The 20,479-nt window shown below is 33.9% G+C and overlaps 1 protein-coding gene across 2 annotated transcripts in view; it reads left to right on the forward strand.

The window, feature by feature from the left end:
• Positions 1-20,479, forward strand: part of aop (anterior open) — a 99,892-nt gene that overhangs the window by 44,741 nt on the left and 34,672 nt on the right. Inside the window, exon 3 of one of the 2 annotated variants that reach the window (XM_065365463.1) lies at positions 7,643-7,681. The gene's annotated coding sequence lies outside the window, so the exon portion shown is untranslated. Of the gene's footprint in view, positions 1-7,642; positions 7,682-13,072; positions 13,464-20,479 lie in introns of those variants that run through there. The other variant, XM_065365464.1, reaches the window with a different exon arrangement.

The raw sequence follows: 20,479 nt of genomic DNA on the forward strand, positions 1-20,479 counted from the left end.
TCTTTGTGCAGTATTTTATTAATTTTTTCCATATTATACTTGAAAAGTCTCTATGTGACATAATTATCGAAAATAATGTTGTTGTTTTTTTGGAAAGTTGTAGTAAAAGCAGGGCTTTAATCTCAGAAAAAAATTTTAAATGATACCAGAACGAACTTCCAGCGAATCAGGCGTCTCAAGTCGACGATTTTGAAAGCTAGAGAAATTCAAATTTCAAAAAATCTATCCATTTCGACTTTTTGACATCATTTTATAGAAAAATGGATGAACAAGTAAGGGGGCATCCAAATTTATAAGATCGTTTTTTTTCTTCAAATTTTTAGTTGATAATTGTCATTTATTTTTTGAATTTTAGATTTTTTTGGGGGATTTGAACCTTTGTTTTTTTCTAAAATCAATTCCTTGTCATAATTTTTTTTTTTTTTGAAATCTGATGAAAAAAATTCAGATTAGACTCGTCGTTTTTATGGTTCTTAGGCCATATCTCTTTTTACTCAACCAAAAAGTTCGAAATTTTGGATTTGAAGCTCAAGTTTTTATTCGTGAAAAAAATTATAAAAATTTTGTTATCTTGAGTTTTCCCTCTCCCCCCCCCCGTCCCAATAATTAGGCCCTCGAAACAAAATTTGTTTTTCACTACATTATTTTCAAGAAAAAATGCTCGTCGAGAGATTTCCATTGAAAAAATTCAAACTCCTTGCTGATTATAAGGTGAATGGCGCTTGAAAAAAAATTTTCACTTTGTAGACCTACTCATCCAAAAATTAGATTTCGAATTCTGAAGTGGTTTAAGTAATTGAACATTTGATGCTCTAATATCCTGCTTTTAGAAAAAATAACTCTTGCTTCTCAATTGTTCATCATCAGGCTAAGTAGTGATTTAAGCCTGATGATGAACACTTGGTGTTTGAAAAGCTTTGCACTAATAAATAGTAAAAACTGAGAAGCAAGAGTTATTTTCCCTAATTTAACAACTTCTCGCTTAAAGGTTGCTTTTTACCCCTGCTTTTATACAGCTTTTTCCCCAGGACTGCAATGTTATTCTGTAAAAAGTGCTGTTTTTTTGACTAAACAGCAAAAAATTTTAAAAAGTCCTGCGTTTTCAATTTTTTGAGCAAACTTAAAAAGTTTCCATGGATTCTATTATTTTTTAAGGATTTTTACTTCTTTCATTTTTCTAGTTCTCTTTATGATAATTAAAAAATTTTGATGACCTCTTCACCTCTCATTGAAAAATTTGAAAAAATACCCTCTCGCAACTTCTGCTTTTCGCCCTAAAATTGCTGGATAAAAAACTGTTTTTTCTCCATTTTTCTAGCCAAACTTTAAAAAAATTCGTTTAGTCTTTCCTTCAATTTTCTGTTTTTTTTTTTTTTTTTTTTTTTTTTAACAATAAAGATTTTAACACTGTTTAATTACACCTAAAACTAATGTAGGTATCTATTTTTCTGATTGAACTTTGAAAGTTTCCCCTCATTTTTTCCTCCAATTTTTTTTTTTCAATCAGTAAAAACTTTTGATTTGATAAAATTTCATCCTCAGTAAATCTTAAGCCATTCTCCTTCCAAAAATTCCACATTTAAAAGACTCGAGAAATTCATTTTTTTAAAATTTTTTTGATTAGGAAGGGGGTTGACGTGTGCAAAAAAACTTATTCGATGTCAAAGGAAGTCTCAAATTCCACTTTTTGAATTCGATGAACTCTTGCAAAAATAATTAATGATTTCCCCCTCCCACCGTTTCAGGCACAATAATTTCTCCCCTTCCTCTTTACCCTCATCATCATCTCTTTGTAATGTATATTCTCCTAGTTGGGTTGAAGTTGCTCGTCTGTACAATTTTTTAAATCAAAGTATTCGATTCAATGATAGACTAAGTACGTTAGAGTACCCACCTTTGCATAATTTTTTGAAGAGTGTTCCATGTGAATCCAAAATATCAAGAAACTCATTTTTTGAGAAGTTCTTTAATTTCGAAAGTTCCCAAGCTCATTTTATTGGAAGGGAGGGCAAAATTTTTGATCTAATTTTTCACTAGGTATGCCCTTTTTCATGAAATAATTGAAAATTGATGAGTACAATAAGTGTGTTGAATTTTGTAGGTTTTTTTTTTCAATCGTCCGAGAATTGATTTACGAATAAAAGTAGAGAACAATCAGTGAATTTAGTCAACATTTCGAGAATGAGTTAGGGAAAAAAGAAAAAAAAAGATGCGAAATATTTTTAAAAACTTGCGACAATTGATTATTTTTTTTTAATTTGGATTTTTTATTGGTTTGGCAATACTGTTTTATTTTAATGGGGTAAAAAGTTAGTAGATAGCCTAATGAGAGTTACTAGGTTGTTTTTTAATACATTTGTTCTCAACATATGACATATGTATCAACAGTATGAATTTATTTCGACGCTAAATTGGAACATTTAAAGGATATGGGCTTAAAAATACATTATTCGCTTTGATAAAATGGGTATGAGTAAGGGACTTCCTGATACGTACTTCCTACGTGAGTACGTAATCTTTCTACGAAAATATAGAAAAACACTAATTTTTCAAACCTGAACTCCCTTTTGATGTAAATAAATCACAATATCGTGTTTCATTTTTCCGGCGAACGTTCGTTTAATCGAAATCGAACGATGTGATCAGCATCCTTTTATGTTTAGAATGTGCAAAAAATGATTAGAGGAAATCGCTCGTATTCATTGACCATTTTACACATCGAATTGAAATGTATGCTTATGTATGTGCCTTGTGCCCGCACAACTTGGAGTGGAGAAGTTTTTTGCTATAATAAAGTTTGAATTTTGGTTCAAAATGAACGTCCTGAAATTGGTAGGTAAATTTGATTTTGGTTCGCATTTTCAAATCTCCTTACGACGATGTCAAAAAAATCCTCACTGGTTATCTGAAACCCTCAAACTGGAAACGCAGAGGAAAAATATCACGGTTATTCCGTTGTTAAAATCGAAAAAAAAAAGTATTTTCCAATGAAAATTTTTTACTCATGCTTGAAAAATTTGTTCAAAATAATTTCAAAATGTGAACCAAAATTAGAAAAATTTCATCATTTCAATTTTTTGACGTAAAATATGAGTTGTTTATATAAAATAATCGAATTATGGAGAAACATTTTTTTCATTTCACGTACCTATATTTACATCAGTTCATCAGTCATTACCAATTTCTGGTAATTTTTTGTCTCATTTTTTGCGTAGGTAGCAGGTTCTACATACTACATACTCGTATGTATACCTGGGTACTTCCGAGCAGGAAAATACTACATTTGTGTGGAAAACAGTAATGTTTCCTCTGTATGTGGAAAATTTTCCCGGTTTGATAATACTTTTATATAGGTATAAGTCATAGCTGTACATTTTACTATTATCCACATAAATGACGAGGCTGTACCTAGACGTACATAATAATATGTACGTGGGTATATTGGGTACGTTATGGTATGGGTAATACATTTTGAGGGGGTACCAAAACTTACACCTATTACCTATCTCCTATATACCTATACTTATATACCTATTACCTAAGTATGTGTTTGTTTCATGCGCGCGTTCGTATTAAACTATATTTTCGAACTGTCGCATTAATCATTTTTAATGATAAATATACATATACCTGTACATTCAAGGTTAACATTTGTATTTCACATTGTCACATTTTCGCATTCTCGTTAGGTATAGTATACTTAATACTCATATAGGTTCACATAACACTCTCGTTATATTCTCGCGCCCTCCGTCGCTCGTCATCGCTGTAATTAAGTTAAAATATTCGATAAATTGCTCCAAGTACCTTATGGTCTGAAATTATTGATGCATTTAGGTGTACGGCTGAGGTAAATTATCGCAGCGGAAACACGTATATTAAAATGGAAGTACCTACCTGAGTTCGAATCGCGATAATCGTTTGATGGGAACAGGGGTTACCAAATTTTTAAGAAAATTGATTCGAATCACAAATATAAGTGTGAATTATTTTCTAGATGTGGTCTGATTTATGACTCACGAATCTGCTCGATTAAAATGGTTCGGATAGTTTTCAGTTACTTCAATAATGAAAAATCCCGAGCACTTCGTTAAACGATTTAGTTTGAAGATTTTCAAAACGAACCCAAGTTTACGAAGTATCATGTTAATGTCACGTTTCTTTCCATAATGGTATCATTCACGAAATTGGCTCGAAAAACTTGAATCATTTTTATACCCAAGGCATGAATCAGAAATTCAGCAGAATGAATCACTACACAAATCAATTCGAGAACATTTGATTCGAATCATGATAATGTTGATTCGATTCATTTTTTTGGATTCTATTAACCCCCCCCCCCATGCTTAAATCGATAATATTATTTTGAATGTTTGATGGGTTCGAAATTATTTTTTTATCGTAACTCAGAAAAAAAAAACACCAAAGAGGTAAAAATTAAGAAAACATTTAATTTAGCTATTTTTTTACGTTTTGCCATTTTCCAGAATATTTTCAGTATTATTTTCTAGGTTTTGGTGTAAAAAAAAAAAAAAAAAAACGTTTGATTAAAAACTCAAAATGTAAAGAAATCAACATTTTCCAAATTAAATTACTGTTTGAAACTAAAAAAAAATGTCAGATATTTTTTCTGCTGAGTTGGGATGTTGATTGTAATGAGGTTTCTGAGCAGATGTGTTAAGTATACGTAAAAATGAAATGAAAAAAAAAAATCTACCTAAATAGTGGATCTTGGGAAAGTATCTATCTTCTCCCTCCATAAAAATCGACTCGTTAGAAAATTTTACCATGGAATTGATATTTTTGAATCGATTGGCTTCTTAAAAGAATTAACGAATTTCAACGGATTTCGAAAATCAACACCTTGTACCTATATTTAATAGGTAGGTAATGTATTATTCATCTCAAGCCTTCTATTTTTAGGTAATCCGTAGCCGTAGGAGATCTACAGGTTCGAGAAAAAAATTTCCTTTTTCCTTCTTCTTCTCCCACCCAGAAACCTAGTTTTATCTGTTATGTTTTTTTGGGGCTCCAAATAAAAGTTAAATTCAACTTACATCGATTTCGTTTATGTTTTTTACTCGATTTTGGCGGTACTTAAGATGATTCCAAAAATTAAGGGCTCTATTCGGCTTTCAATTTTCCAGCACAGCCCAAAAATTGCGTAAATATAGATGAAAAATTAAATGATCCAGTATTAATACCTCAAAAAAGTGTTTTCTGGTGATATTCAAACCACAATCACGTTGCAAGGTCAATTTTTAATATCAGTGGAAAACCTTTTAAATTTAAAATAAATTGTGTGAAATTCCAAAAAATGTGAATGGGCGATTGCAATTTTGGGAATATATTATTTTGTTTGGAGTCTAATAGCTTCAATTTTGATTTTTTGAGATGTTATGTTTTTTTATTTTTTGATAAATTCGAACCCTACACTCATTTGAATTTCAAATTTAGTGGCTCAAAATCTTTTCTTTGGGATTAGTTGAAACGTCATTGAAAATGTGAAAATGCTGCAAAAAAGGAAGCGAAGTCTCCTCTGCAGAGAGATTCAAATCACGGATGTGTATAAAATGTTTCTTGCTTTGAACTTCATAATGAAATGTCATTGCGATAGGAAGTCTGCAACATTTTTTCCAAGTTTTCAAAAATCTGACTAAATAAGGTATCAAAAAATTATTCTTGAAAATCTGACGCAGAAATTCATTAATTTTCCGAAGGGTTTAAAATATATTTTACCAAGAACTACATACCTGTAATTCATCAAACATTATCAAACTGTCAGTTATTTACCACAAATTACCAGTAATTTCTCAAAAAAATTACCAAGTTACAAGGCAATTACTGAATATTGCCATTAATTGATTAAAAAATTACAAATAATTTATCTAAAAATAACTAGTAATTTACCGTACAATTACGGTAATTTACCAAAAATTACTGTAATTTACTAATAATTATTGTAAGTAATTTACCGCACAATTACGGTAATTTACCAAAAATTAAATTACTAAATTACTGTAATTTACTAATAATTACTGTAATTAAGTAAAAATTATTGTAATTTATCAAAAATGACTGTAATTTACCAAAAATAACTGTAATTTACCATAAATTACTGTAATTTACCAAAAAATTACGGTAATTTACCAAAAAATTACGGTAATTTACCAAAAAATTACTGTAATTTACCAAAAATTACTGTAATTTACCAAAAATCACCAGGAATCCATCTTTTTAAAAGTTATTGGTAATTTACCAAAAAGTACTAGTAATTTATTAATAGGTAATTACCGTAATAATTTACTAAAAATTTACCAAAAACTAATAAATTATGTCAAAGTTTGAAAAATGACTTTCTGATTCTGATTCTGACATTTCGTCAGAGTCAGACTTTTGAAAACTTGGAAAAATCTTGTCAGGTTCCTGAAATTATGACATTATTACCTCTTCAAGTGAATGACGTTGCCAGTGGACATTTTCTGATTTCTCCAAGTCTTGAAAAGTCAGAGTATCAATGTCACTCGAAATTTCGAGTATTGATCTTTTTGTTGTTGCCTAACCACATTTTTTTGGTATTTTATACAATTTTTGGTACATTTTTCCTCTCCTCCCTCCCTCCCTCCCCCTTCAAAAAAATAGTTGGTGAGCAGGTATTTCCAATTGATCTCGAAATTCAGTCTTGAAATACAATTATTGTATGCACTAAGTATATTTGATTTGATCAAAAACGATACTTTTCTAAATGATAACTGGCCATTTGACTTCTCATCTTCTCAGAATTGATTTATTGGCAAATTGATAGGCCATCTTTGATTAGGACCGGCCAAGCTTCTGAAAAAAAATCAAAATTCGCTCAAGTAATGTATTTGGTACACCATACGTTTTTATTTATGCACCTAGACTCGTAGCAATTCCATGTGTATGTTGTGCTACGGTGTAGCCATCGTATAGTACGATACGACGCACTTGTGTATTCATATGTTTGACATATGTACTCGTAACGTACGGTATCACCGTGCATAAAAGCGAGGGAAAGAAAAAAAATATGTATGGTTTTAGGGGAACTACCGCAATAGCCTGGTATCATGTTTACAATATGTTTGGCGCACATATAGTAGAAGGAAGAAAACGATAAACCACAACCTGTTAGTTGGAAGAAAGCAGCAGGGGCTGGAAAAGAATTCGGTTTGGGTTTTGTTGATATTTTAGGCGGTATATTTAGGTACCACGTAGTACGTACATATACGAGTGTGTGAGGCTTGGGTCTTTTACTTATGCTAAGAATTTGCTAATTTCGGTATAGTATAGCCTTCGTATAGACTTCCCTATTTTTGAAAAGGAAGTGCTGTGGTAGCCTGTTAGGGTCCAAGTACCCGTGCATGTGTGTGGCAAGTAAGGCAAGTGTACCATATACCTTGACACTGAGGTTACGGCCAGTGCAAGGTTGCAATTGTATAGTGCCTACTCCTCGTATACGTGTATTTTTGTATCCATAATACGAGTACGTAGGTACTAGGTACCTACTCGCGTATTTTCACGTAATAATACGTACAATTCGAATCCACGACACCATCGTCAGTGTCTGGTGGATTAATCTTCATTAATTTAATACTAATTCCTCTTTGTTTTCATTTCGCAGGTTCGCGTGCAAATTGATGGATTGATGCATTATCTGCAGGTAAGCCAAGCCAAGATATAAAGTCATCGGTTTTTTATCTCTCAAGTCTCATCTGCCGTCAAGTCGCGCGGTTTAATTGACAAATGGAGTGTTAGGGTGATATTTAAGGTATTTACTCGAAAAATGTGTTTTTCGTACTCGAAAACACTCCGCCTTGCACATAAAAATGTCGTCGAGGTGCACAGGGTTACCCTCGTTCTTCGTCGAGAAATTACTCGGCGTCGATTTCATGGCTTAATTGGATGCAAATGTATTCTAAAGTGGATTTTGTCAAAGTATTTATTCGTGTTAACTAAAAACTACTTCTTAAATGTCTAGCTCTGGTAAAGGTTTTTCAACATTTGCCTTTGCCACCTCGAATAAGTATAGGTAAATGTCGTGTTTCTTAAATGGCTTTTTACACCACGTAGGTACCTAGTGGCTACGTTTCGTAAAAACCATCATTTGGATTGTGCGATGTGATATATTAAGCTTGATGGGTATGGGTTTCGTGGAGCTGTTTGAAAATTTGCCTATGGATTACCGGAGCTCGACGACCGCCCTAACTTAGACTTGAGGTCAAACGAGCAATTCGCGTATTTAAATTAAGTTTACCGAAAAGGGTCACACATGGGTGTTCATTTCGAAAGAAATATGCAGAAATTCAATGCCAAAAATAAACAAAGTGACTTTTATCTGTAGTATTTGTCATTTGTGTTTGTGTATTTTGGTCACCGAGTGATGAATTCGCTAAGAATTGCGTTTGCACGTGCCATGTATCCGCTGAACGTGGTTTTTTGGTGGCAGAAGAAAGTGAGAAGATGATGGAATGGAGTTTTAATGTGAAGTAGTTTGGGAAATTTTATGGTGGAAACAATAACAGATGAGGAAGTGAGGAAGTGGAAGGATTTTTTGAAATTTCCTCATCCTCTCCTACTCTTCTTTTACCACCTTTTTTTTGGTCGGAAAAGTGATAATAAAATCGTTTATTCGTTCCTCAACCCCCCCTCCCCTCCCCAAAATCAAAACTTTATAAACATTCAACAATTTTTTTAACGTTGAAAAAACCCCACGTTCATTTTCCAGAAACTTTTTCACGATAGCAAAGTTGATATTTTCCCTTAATTTTCCTCAACATTGATATTTATTCAAAATCTATCGTTTTAATTATTTCTCGCATTTTTTCCCAACATTTATGAAATAGTTTCGTCAATGTAATCATTTCCTTCATCGTTGCTCTCAATTCTGACGATGGCATCATAATTTCCTCAAAATGATATCTAATTTACGATCGAATTTAATATTATTACGTTCAATTTCATCAATTTGCAACAAATTCTCACGGATTCCGAATTAAATTTATTAATCTTTGATGATTTATTTTGCTCTAAACTAAATTTAAGATCGCAATCGCAAAATGAATCGATACCTTATCGTATAATTTATACTCAGTTCGATATATATTTCACGCAAATGATGCTTTCTACGACGTATAAGTGAACTTCGCTTCGTGTTCGGAATCCGGAAACGGTACAAGTGACTAAGGCAAGGTGGAAAACAAAGTACTAAAATCCCAGATTAACCTAATTAACGGATTAAATCGATTAAATCCAATTACCGATATCGCGGCATCGTTTCTAACAAACACGAAGAGTGACCGGAGCCGAAGCCTCGTCAGGTATCGCTTGCTGTAGGTTTGACGTGTACCTTTTATGAAAATCCTTTCGGCTTCGTCGTGTGTAATGTAACGCCATCCCCATAAGAATACTTTTTAAATCGATCGATTATCTAATCGATAGTTGAATATTTTAATTTTAAAGCCTCTGCCAGAGACCATTTTTTCAGAATGAACTTTTTTTTCATCGGTGTTTGGCTCATAATTTGTTAAAATTCACTGGGGGTAGAAAAATGGAAAAAAACTGAAGCTCGAAGACCAAATTTTTTAAAGCTCAGTTGGAAGGGAAATTACAATGAAGGTCAGCTTAAAATTTTCGACCGACGACTTAATCTTATAGAAAACAATACCTACCTAATCCTTGCATACTATAATCATACCGTATAAATATTTTTGAAAATTAACTAATAAAAGTTTAATGCCTACATTTATCAGAATTGTTTACTTCTATCGTACGAGTAAGTAGATAGATTATGGAGAGCGGGGGAATATAATTATGTTTACGGTATGTTCAATAAGGTCTTTATCAGTCCCTTTTATTTTCTAATGATAACGGATAACGACGTGAATTCCAAGGTATAACTTGATTCTTGCTTCCGAGTGCCATATCTTTGGACTAATGATCTATTTTCATATTTATAAGCAGTCGAACTGGAATTCCCTCACCCTGCCCAAATCTTAAAGTTTCGAGATAAAATTGCTTTTGAGAAATTCAGATAGAAAAAGGTCATTTTCAGTATAGATTGTGTGGATAGTACCAATTAGAACTTTCTCGCGACTTATGTTGATATGTTTGAAACCAACTCAGTAGTTCGCAGTTGATTTTGAAATTCGAAACAATTCTGTCTCCTTTTCTGAAAAATTCAAAAAAAACTCGTACTTACCTAGAACAAAAAAAAGATGAAATTTTTAATGTTCTACAACTTACATTTGAAATATACTATTTTTGTATGTACCATCATTTTTTGAAAAATGAGGTATCGATAACTGATTAATTGAGAATCATTGAACTGGTTTCGGAAACGAGATTGTGGTGTAAATTAGCCTTTTTATTTTAGCATCCAATTTTCAGTTTCAGACTTGCAAAAAAAAAAAATACGAAAAAAAACGAAAATGTCAGTGATTTTTTTTTACTACATCCAAAAATATCGAGCCTCAAAATTTCTTTAAATTTGAAAAAATAAAATTGAAAGATCAACATGCAACCTATTAAAATGTTATAAAATATGCAAAAAATTAGCAACTTTATTTTTTTTCCAGTTTCTAAAACATTTCGGGCTCAAAAATTTATAGTTTTTTGAAAGAACAGAAAATTGGCATGGGACCTATACATATGTTGTGATATTTAGCCCATTCTGAAAAGTGACGCGAAGTGAATCAGAATCTTCACAATTGCTATCAACTAGAGATAGAAAATGATGAGCATTTTCGTTGTCTATGCGAAATTTTAACCTATATTGATAGGTTGCCTGCAAATTGACCAATTTTTTTTTTTTAATTTATAAACTTCCAAGTACTAATTTCTTGGATACAATCAAAAAGGAAAATTCACTAGCATTTTCGCTATTCTTATAAAATTATAATCTAAATAGTGAGGCTGCATGTTCGTTTTTTAATTTTTTTCAAATTTGATGAAATTTTGGGCCCTGATTTTTTTGGATGTGGTTAAAAAAAGAAATCACCAGGTTTTTATTTTTTTTTCCAAAATGTATTAAATAATTTAAAGACTCAATTTTTTTCAAGTTATCAAAAAATGAATCACATGCACTTTGGTTTTTTCGCAAAATTTCTAATCTACACAGATAGACCGCATGTTGATTTTTCAATTTAGTGGTCTAAAAAATAAATTTTAACCTACCTACAAATACTTGATAAGTCGCTTGATGATTTTCCACCTTTTTTTTTTTTTTTTTTTTTTTTTTTTACAAATTTAATGAAATTTTGAGTTTGAAATAATTTTTTAGAAGTGATTAAAAAAGATAATCACTGACATTTTCGTTGTTTTTGCGGAATTTTAACTCATTTTTATGTCCACTTTTTCTGTTAAAATGTCCCGTTATGCGGAACTTGAAAAATTCATTGCGGCCTTGGCTTTATTGATGCAGAATAAAGTAGTGTATGTACTTACTCAGGTATCAGTTTATTTTTCCCACCACTCGCAATATTGAGTCTGTGAGGATGTTTTTGTGCAAAAAATGAAGGAAATTCGCCAAAAAAAATCGCATTTGAAGGGCTTTAGCATGCAAGTGTGTCCGGATCCCACTAAAAAAAAAAAAAAAAAAAAACTAGACTCGTATGAGTGTTTTTTATTAAATAGAAAATCCCCCCCCCCACAATCGTGGAAAGTTGGGGTTTAAGGCTTTTTGTATGTACTTACTTGGACAGTAGAATTTATTGCTATACAAAAGAAGACCCAGGAACCGAAGAAAATTATTCATTAGGGATGATATACGATTCTACTGAATTGCTCCATCTGGTTTCAGTTCCAAGGAAAATTCTCTCGATCCATCTAATGGAGTTTCGAGTTTCAACTTGAAATTTGAAGATAACTGGAAATGCTCAGGAATGATTTTTTGGTTGAAAAGGAGAATATCTGCAAAAGCTGAGAAGAGATTTGTTTGAGATTTTACCTATATCGAATAGCTTAATCCTTCAATTATTCCTAGCTGAACTGAAGTCGTTCGACCATAATTTGGCTATAATAATGGAGAGTAGGGTACGTTTTTAGCTAGAAAGGGATGACTACTAAAGTACTAAATCTTGATGGAAATCCATTGGAGACACCTAATATGACTTAATGTTTCATTGCATAGACTGATTCATGAACCAGTTCAGTCCTGACTCCTGAGCTGCAGATTTTCAATCACTTTTTCGATCCGGCTGATGAGGTTTCTTAGTTTTCTGATTAAATTGGATGAATGATTATGAAAGCTTGAAAGTTTGCGAGGAATTAATTTTTCAAAAGAACATTGAAAATTTCAATTTTTGGTTTAAATTTTCAGAATTTCAGTTGATTTCTTGGTTCTAAAATCTCCCAAAAGTGTACTTGTAGATCACTCTCAATAGATCGCAGTCAAATCAAATGAACGTGTTATCAGATTATATTTTAAACATAATAAGTAAAAATAGACAACTCAATTATGGAAATGATCCCTTTAGCCCAGCAATTCCGAAGCAAACACGCAATCACGATGACCACATCATGGCGATCGATGTCGATGGCAGTGGCCGTAATAGGTAAATGGCTCACGAGTATGATGGTGGAGGAGGACGAAGAGGAGAAAGGTGGCGTCATCGACATCATAGGACGAGCATTTTAATAATATGACGACCTGTGGCATTAATTTCCGTCGATCAGATCAAGTTCAATGAAGAAATATCACATTCGCGCACATCTGAATCAGTTCCTTCCGGTTTTAGTCGATCGGGTGTGTGGGATCAGAGGAGGAAGGAGGGTTTGACGCGACGCGGTTGATAATTAGTGGACCAGTTACCAGTTTTTTTCACGTTTGTGTGTGTTTGATACCTGCAATAGTTAGAGGCTGGGCTGCGATCGGAAGATCTACGAGTCCGCGGAACGTGATCTCTTCGCGTCGAGCAACTCGCGAGTTGGATCCAAGTAAGAGTAGAGTAGGGGAGACGGTTTGTAGATGATAAGACGATAGTGGGAGTCACCAAAGAGCGCTAGCGAGCTATTCTATGTACATGTAGCTGGTGTAATTTAGCTTGGCGTTCGTATGGTTGCTGATAAAAACTAGCAGCGGAGAAACTATGAACTAATGACTTTATCTGCTCGTGTGTTTTTTTCCCTATAGCTTCTTTCACCATTACGATTTAGATACCGCGCCAGCCCGAGCCGCAGCTCTGTTCGTCAATTCCACGTTCTGCGCGTTGTATTTCCGTTCGGTTCGATTTTAATGTTCGAATGACGAATTCACTTTGCGACAGTGAGAATTTTTTACGCGGCTGTGTAAATTTTTGAAATTGCAGTGTTGTTTTTTTCCTTGTGACGTTTGTGCCGGCAAAGAGTAGTTCTGTGTGGTGACAATTACAAGTGATAGTTGATAGTGATTGGTGAACTTGAAGCGGAGTTGTCGTTATGAAGATTTATTCTAGCTGGTTTAAACGGTATGAAAATTTGAAATTTTTTTCTCCTAACTGGGACTGGCAGGGGCAGGGTTGGGGTGTGATTGCAAATGGCACAAAAACGTCGGCAATGGAGTGGTGCAGAGCTCTTGGTCTTGGTGATTCTTTGGAAGATCTTAAAGTGGTTTAGAAATCTGATTGTCGAAAGGGGAGGTAATTCTTGCCAAGTTGGCGTTGGCTGAAATTACAGTATGATTTTACAAGATCTCTTGGTGATCCCTTTAAAGACTCTAGAGTAGTTCTCAGAGATCCCTATTAATAGAAATGAAGGTAATTCTTGCTAGATTGGCTGCAGTTGCAACACAATCTTCGGAAGCTCCCTCCAAAACCTCTTGGTGAACTTTGAGAAGATCCTCGAGTGCTTCTCGGTGCTCGAAATTGTACCAGAAGGTATATTTCTGACTCATACCATAGAATTTGCTCGGTTGGGTATTGGGATTACTCAATCAAGTCGAGTATTTTACGTGTTTAATCTGCAAAATGTGATTTCGATACGCCATTCCAAAGCTCAAAAATTACTCTAGCAGTGACTCAAAACCTTGATCGAATGCCCCGCGGGCTACGGAATTTCAGGAAATGAAATATGAAACATTTCCCTTTCCTTATCAGCGCTGTGTTGGGAAAAAGGGCGATTATCCGTATCACGCGGTTTTACTATCATTTTACAACTATTGTGTTATCAGTGTTGAAAAATTGATCTATGAACCTGCTTGCTCGATGATCATGGCGTGTGTAATATGTATGCCTAATATGCGAGTGTGTAATGTGCATATCGCCAGCTCCGTTATATAACGTATTGTTCTTGAAAAATTCCGTATTAACGATAAAGACCACTCGATAGTATATTCGAAACAATCGCCGTAATTTTTAATTGTTCGTCTACTCGAGGATAATACTTATTCGAAGACAGATAACGGGCAACGTCAGTCCTATTTATAGTCGATGATTATGTTTTCACGAGTCTTGTTTTTTTTCCATTATTTTTTACAATTGATGAAGAAGGCAGTAGTATAGATTTGGAGAGCTTTAATTTTATAATATAAAATCGACGTAATCTCGATGGTTTGTGGTGCTAGGTGCAGAGACAGAAGGCTGAGAAGGCAAGTGGTGATTCAGAAATGATAAGAGGAGAAGGTAGTGAGGTGTTTTCAGGTAGAAGATAATGAGATGGAAATTTTCCATTGTGAAAAGGTGAATCTGCAAAGGTCAAGGGGTCAAAATCATGAAAATATCTAAGAAGTTGTCAAAAGTTTACTTTTTTGACCAAAAGTGATGGGTGAGACCTGATCAAATCCGGACATTTCCATCTATTCAGACAGGATCCGAGCCACTGGGGGAGACTTCATATTCATTGGATCTGATCACATCCAGTAATTTTTCCCTGTAGATGATCTGTTCACATGAAATTTTGAATCCTTGAATGATGAGCTCCGGTCCTCACCTTTCTTTTACCCTCTTTTGAGTGCGTCTCTGACCCTGGAAGAGTTCAAAGGTCGACGATCCGAAGGTGATATAACGGGTTAAAGTTCTGTTCGTTGATGAAGTGTTTGACTGATCACTGGATCAGGATGAATTTTTTACCCTTGTACGTTTCTTAATGTTCTATTTTTGATTCAATCACCTTTACTATTTTTTCTGAGAAATTGATAGGAAAATATTTCTTTTTTCTGAATACCTACTTACTAATTTTTTGGTATGAAAGAGTTGACCTTAGAGCTTTTGTTGACCATAAGTTTTACTATTTGGGCTCTTCTCTCTTCTATTCTGAATTTTTAATGCGAGCAAAATCGTTCAAATAAGTTTCAAAATATGACCATTTACCATCCCCAAGATTTTTTCACTTCATTTATATAACAAAATAGAGCAAATTACACTTCAGTAAATAAAACTATTAAACGAATCATACTTCCTCGAACTATAGTTCATTTGCATCGTTGGATGAAAATAAAAATACCTGCAGTGCATACGTATCTCTAGGTAGGTAATTGAATCTGTCGAGAAAAAAAAACACTAAAAGATTTTTAACGTTTCGTTCGTCTCGAACTGTTTTCAATATTCTTATTTCTCGCTCGTTTATTTTGAAATAATCGCCGGTTAACCGGTTGCAAAACGTGAAACCGGTTTCAAAAATGTCTCAGCCAAAAAATGATCAATAATTTTGAATACCTCATAACTTTCATTTGAGACTTTTCTTCGCATCTTTATTATTTTTAACGAATTTACTGTAGGCATTGGTTCGAGAACGATTTCGGTTTCAGTGACGAGCTGTTAATGTGTTTCTGTCCTTTCGTCATTATGCAATCGAGTCTGTAATACATATTTTTAAATGGTTAGGTGTTGAAATTATACGTTTGAAGTGTATTTTGAGAACACCTGTTCTAATTTTACACCGAAAATCATTGTCGTATCCGGTGATTCGTTTTTCTTATTAGATTTAATCAAATTTTTACTAGTTTTCTGAATCTAAGGATTCTTGTGGTTGCAAAAAAAAATAGCTCAATTCGTTCTGAATTTTGAGTTTTATGAGGGATCTTCCTCTGCCCTTCTCTCCTCCCTAAAATTTTTTTCCTTTTCTTGAAAAGAGTTCAAAAAATGCTTTGCCATATTCGAAAAAATTGAAAAATTTGTTACAAAAAAATTTGAAAATTTTATTTAATAATTCACAAAACGCTTACAAAATTGTATTAAAAATTTGAGAATCTAATTTACGTCTAAACCGCGCAGTTACCCTTTGACTCATTTTAACTTCAAAAGAAATACCGTATTGTTCTCGTTTTACGAAAACGTTTCATTTTAATTAAATATACAAGTCTTCTTTTGACTCGATTCGTTTGACGTTCGACGTCCAGAAGCCATAGAAATAAAATACCAGTAGATTTTTCAACGCGTAGTTTAAAAACGATTCAACTCGAGCTAAATACTCTGCATTTATGCGAGTACGAGTACGAGTAAATCACGTAGTAGAGCACAAATTTCTCGTAATATACGTTATGCTTTTTTAATATATCGTGAAAACAATATTTGGTACTTTATAAACGATGTTCTTCGACGACCGTGACATTACACCGTCTACCCACCGAAATCGTTGGTAAAATGGTCGAGAACGAGGCGAATTTAAAAATAAAAATAAAATACTTTTAATCTGGAAAGCTGCTTTACCAGAAAGCGAACGGAAAACGACGGAAGAAGTCACAACGACATAACTTGGTGGCACTTCCGTCAACAAACTTCATTTACAAGCTATTCTGGACGTCGGCCACGAATCTAGAATATTTTTTTTTTCAAACAGCGCATTTTTATCTACGACAGGACGGATTATAAAAGAAAAATGATCAAAGGATGAGTCGTTTCAATTAATAAGTTATATTTTTACTCGTGTAGGTAGGTATGTGCATAAGTCTGAGCTTGGCCACAGGATTGTGTGCAGTGAACTCGGATTTGCTGTGGAGTTTCTTCGTGTGATTGAGACCCCCCCCTCCCCCCCCACCAATCAAAGCTTATATGTTTTGAGTTTTGAAAGAAAGGTGTAAAAATCTGAATTTGAATGTTGAAATTATCGTATTGTTTCATTGGTTGATTCGTTTTGTAATCTGTATTCTGTCAGTACCAAAATTTGGAATAAAATGGCACGTGCCTATTGATGAAGTATGGAGATGAACTGTTTGATTTACGGGTCCCTGCTGAGGGAGGTGGGAAGGGAGGGAGGTTCTGAATTGAGAAGTTTTGTCTTTCCATTGCAATTACATTCGGACTGTGATAGAGAGACTACGTACATACTTCGACAAGATATAATTTCATACATACTAATATCACGAATGACTCATATTTTTTTGGCAAAATTAACTAAATGCATTTGAAGACGCGATAAATTAACTACATTCACAGAGAATATTGAAATTATCACATATTACTAGGTAATCAATTTAGCGATAAATTTCATTGCATGATTCATACTTACGTTTGGGCCAATTGAACTTTGTTGGTATTTCTCAGAGAATATTTCAAATCATCATCGTGGCTAATCAATTTAGGAATAAATTGGATCCCAAGTTTAGATTTTTGCCACTTTAATTTCAATTTCAACTGTAAATATCTTTAAAATGATGATGATATTCTCTTATAAGCTTGACTTCAAGCCTAAAATTCCTATTTTGTGAGCACTGCGACTCTGAAAAGTGCTCAAAAAGGGACACACTGAAAAATCTAATTGGTGAAAAAATCCCAATCTACGATTTCTTAATCTTTTTGAAGAAGATAAAGGTTTCGAATACGATTTCTTATTAAATGTTTTCAATACGTGGTAACTATCAGTATGTAAATCATGAAAATATGTACATATTGTATCCATACGTAAATTTTACGAATACCTACCATAAAATCTACCTGGTAATCTTCGAAATTATTTCACAGAAAAAATCAGTTTGTGCTATGAAAAGATTGAAAAAATTGTGCAAGTAGATTTGAAGAAAAAAAGATTATATTTGGGATCTGGGATGATCCCCCCCCCCACTTCTTTTTGGATGAACATTTTTCTGACTCGTTAATCGATATCTACCTGCACCTGTCCAATTTTCCTCAGATTTCGCTATCAAGAGTATTTTTAAAAAAATAATACTGTAATTTAGATGATTTTATGCTAAAAATAATATCTTTGGGTGACTATTTTGCATTCTCAGTTTTGGCTTAATTGGCCATTGAGGGCAATTTTGGAGTGTCTGGGAAAAGAAGATGAGAAGAGAGGCTTACAGGATCTGCAATCATTATTACGAAATTTTTTTTAGCCAAATTGATATTTTCTGAACAATTCAAAATTGGGCATTGGTGAGGGCGTGAGGGGTGGAAAATGATAAATGCAGAATTGTCTGTTTCTTGTACTTTTTGAGCTATGCTTTTTTTCAATTTTCAGTTTTTTGCTTTGTTGAGATTTCTAAGGTCCCTTCCCTACCTACTGTACCTAATATCCAAAAAATTTCTGATTAATTTACAATTTTTTCTGTGACTTTGATCCCTCAAATTTTGGTAAGATCCTGTGAGAGTTCCATTCATTTATTTTTTCAATTTTTTGACATCCTGTATTTCTGTTTTCTTAATTCTTTCGTTCTACGGAGTGAATATTTTGGAATGTGGAGGGGAGAGGGCCGAAGTAGTTTGCTAATCTGTCTTCCGGCTCAGAAAGTCGAGGAAAATCAAGAAATCATATTTTGGATTGATAAGGTCGTAAAAAATTTGAGAAATTTGTTGGAAAATCATCAAACGTCTAGAATTTTGGTCTGAAAAAACTTGGATTTCTCGAGGAAGAGGAGGGGGTGGGAGGAAAAACTTGAAGAAATGTGAAGGGAAAAACGTCGAAAAATTCAATTTTTCAAATTTAATGAACGTGAGCATGATTCTTTGGTTTTTTTCGATTTTTTTTAGGGGGGGGGGGGTGTGTTGTGAGGCATGGGAAGATAAAAACAAGCTTGGAATTATACATTAATTTACCTACTTATGTATTTTTATTCATTTGAAATCTTTTAAGAAAATATGAAAAAATCAGCCATTTTAGTGACCGAATTTTTGAGCCACACTTCGAAGTTCCAGAATAAGAGAGAATCAAGAATGATGCAAAATAGCCAGAGCCACTCAGTCAGACGACACTAACCTCCAAAAAATTTACATTCAAGTTGGTCGAAATTTTGTTGTATTCCTCTCCTCCTCCTCTCTACTGATTATCCTTCATCTCGTTCCCGAAAAAATGAAAATAATACCTACACATCGATGCCTCAAAAGTTATGCCTGTAGAAAATCTTGTTATTTAAATATCGAATTTCATCACAGACAGGACACCTTATCCACACGACTGTTGCCCGAATACAGTAGCTGTTATCAGTATTCGTGCCATCGTGCCATCTGGTAAACCAGTTTTTCGTCGATGTAATTGCCGCTATGTGGCCGATTATCTCTGTAGTAATAGTTGTATGAGTAATTAACGAGCTGCATGGGTCAGTCATTACGTTATCTAAAGATTATCTCATGTGAATTGGCGCTAGCGGTGACAAGCTGCGGAGTAGCCTACATACTTCGACTTCGCGTAGAAGATATCTGGTTAGAAAATCGTTGAGGCTATACGATGATAAGATATTCATAATGTTATGATGATATCAGGGAAGCATATTTTTGGAGGGTAGATGTATTAAAATCACGACAGCGTAACGAGAGAGAGATCTTTTGATACACAGGTGAGAATGAGCCATTGTGCTTGGTGACTTTGACGTCGTCGTCGTCGAGCGACGCCCTCGAAAGAGATCAATTTAAACAGGCGGAATTGGAATTTACCTCCTGTATAGATACAGTACCTACTCGTGTATTCGTGTAGTCGTTGGTCGATTATAAATTTATTTATAAGGAAACGACAAACAAAATAGCAGCAGAGCGTAGGTGAGAGAGGAAAAGAAGAAAGGAAAGAAAAAAAAAACTCTGAACAAATCTAAAGCAGTAAGGAAGGAAATGAATAAAGAGCGAATTGGGAAGAGTGTGGTATACATAGATAACTCTTATAGCTGTATAGATTTAACAACACAACAATTGTACACGACGTCGTCCGGAATATACCGTTTAGGAAAGAGGAAGGAAGGTGGATCCGTCGAAGCAAGAAGTTAATAAGTTTGTCCGTAACCTTCATCTGAAAATACCAGTTCCGTTTGTTCATTAGGTGTGGAAATTGTATGTGTAGTGTACCTACACCTAGCTCTGGTACGTCGTCGAGCTGCTATTCGTATTCGTATATAGTTGACCGTTTCAATATCAAGGAGATACAGTATCTTCAGGAAATTAAAGCAAAAACGCCCTGGGTGTTCGTATCCGGTTTTTCCCATATACACTTCGAGTTCCACAAAGTCATAATGCATTTTTCGTCCTGTTCGCGTGTAAATATTATCGAACCTGCAACGTGTTCTGGTCTAAATCGATGACCGACCAGGGCCACTAGCTCGACCTGTGTTCCTTATTATATAGTCGTG

Source organism: Planococcus citri, chromosome 5 (assembly GCF_950023065.1).
Source record: "Planococcus citri chromosome 5, ihPlaCitr1.1, whole genome shotgun sequence".
Classification (NCBI taxonomy): Eukaryota; Metazoa; Arthropoda; class Insecta; order Hemiptera; family Pseudococcidae; genus Planococcus; species Planococcus citri.